Here is a 1,569-nt window from a genome sequence, read left to right as displayed (position 1 = left end):
TTGTTAGATTTTGAACCACAGCTAGGAACTTCAGATCTTCCCCCTTTTCGGCAATTTTTTCTTATAAGGACCCTGAAGATGCCATCTTCTTCCTGTTAGGAAGGAGCAGGCTTTTAACAGGGTCCTTGCAAACAGGAACTTTTTTTTTTTCTTTTACAAAATTATTGATCAGACTAAGTCCCAGTGGCACGAATAGAAGTGTGTCTGTGTCTCCTATGTATTCAGAGTAGTTTTAGAGTAGACAAACTTATCCATATTCTATAGACTAAATGCTTCACAAGGAGGGAATTTTGACCCCTGGAGAGATGCAAATATCTGAACCATTCTTAACAGTGAAGCCTTAAAATGTCACTCTCCTTTTTAATAATGTAATCTATCACTTTCTTTAATTGCAAAAATTTGTACACTATAGGAAGAGAAAAGAAAACAGGGACAAATGCAATAATAACTCTGAGTTGAGAGGCTGAGATTTACCAGCTTGGAAAACGCAGCTGTGGAGTGAAAAACTGAGGGAAGGGAAGAGGTCTTGCTTCAGGGTGTTGTTTTGTTTGTTTGCTTGCTTCCCCAAACAAATGATTTTTTTGTTTTTAGCTCTGCTCAGCAATGATGTTGCTAAGACTGACTTGTTCCTCTGAGCTGATTTGCTTCTAAATCAAGTTCTTGGTTCAAAACAAGACAATCTTTACTCTGTGATATCATGCTGGCCTGTGTGTTATATAACCTTGATCTAAGACAGTGTGAGATGACAAAAAAAGTATATTTCCCTCCCCAGTCACTCCACTTCTGGTGAGAATGCTGAAACATTTGACTACAAAGAAGAAAGCAGGCCAAAATCTGTTTTCACAAGCGACTTTACATTTTTCTATAAGGTAGATTCATTTTGAGGAACTAGTTGGAACAAGGCCATGTTGTTTTCACACCCTAGAACTTTTCCACATCTAGCAACATTTAGCATAGCAGAGCCAGAAAGGTCTGCCATAGATAGCATACATTCTAAATAACACAAGTAGAGAAATGGAAGAAAGGGCATGCAATTACAGACTACCCACTCTTTAACTCACCTAGGACCGTGAGGGTAGATTGAAGTCCTGAATAGATTGTTGACAGGAGCACAGCTCATGTCAAGTACCCCAATGCCTCAGACCCATGGGAATGACAAAGCCTCCAGGTCAGGCTCAGCAGAATGGCAGAGCCTTCCCCAGTTTGAATAGGGATGCTGACAAGCTGTTGACCTTTAGCTAAAACCAGTGTGTGCAGAAAGCATCAACTGCAGCTTCTTCCTCCTGAATGTTGACAGTGTGTGCAGAAACTACCAAAGGCAGCCTGCCCCTCCATGAGAGCAACCTGAGATTTCTTCCCTACAGAGACCTCCTAGTAAGATTAGCTAACTGCCTTCTCTTTCCTCCTGTATATAATAAACTTGCAGTTTCCAGGCTATTATTGATACATCTCCCTCAGATAGCAAAACCCACCCAATCCCAGCTTTTCTGTACATGTCTGCCCTTTCTTTCTTTCTTTCTTTCTTTCTTTCTTTCTTTCTTTCTTCCTTCCTTCCTTCCTTCCTTTCTT

The 1,569-nt window shown here is 40.5% G+C and overlaps 1 protein-coding gene across 2 annotated transcripts in view; it reads right to left on the bottom strand.

Moving 5' to 3' along the window:
• Positions 1-1,569, bottom strand: part of Il1rapl2 (interleukin 1 receptor accessory protein like 2) — a 1,196,863-nt gene that overhangs the window by 959,005 nt on the left and 236,289 nt on the right. The window lies entirely within an intron of this gene.

This window comes from Mastomys coucha, chromosome X, assembly GCF_008632895.1.
Source record: "Mastomys coucha isolate ucsf_1 chromosome X, UCSF_Mcou_1, whole genome shotgun sequence".
In the NCBI taxonomy this organism is placed as follows: Eukaryota; Metazoa; Chordata; class Mammalia; order Rodentia; family Muridae; genus Mastomys; species Mastomys coucha.
This window is presented reverse-complemented; position numbering and strand designations above follow the sequence as displayed.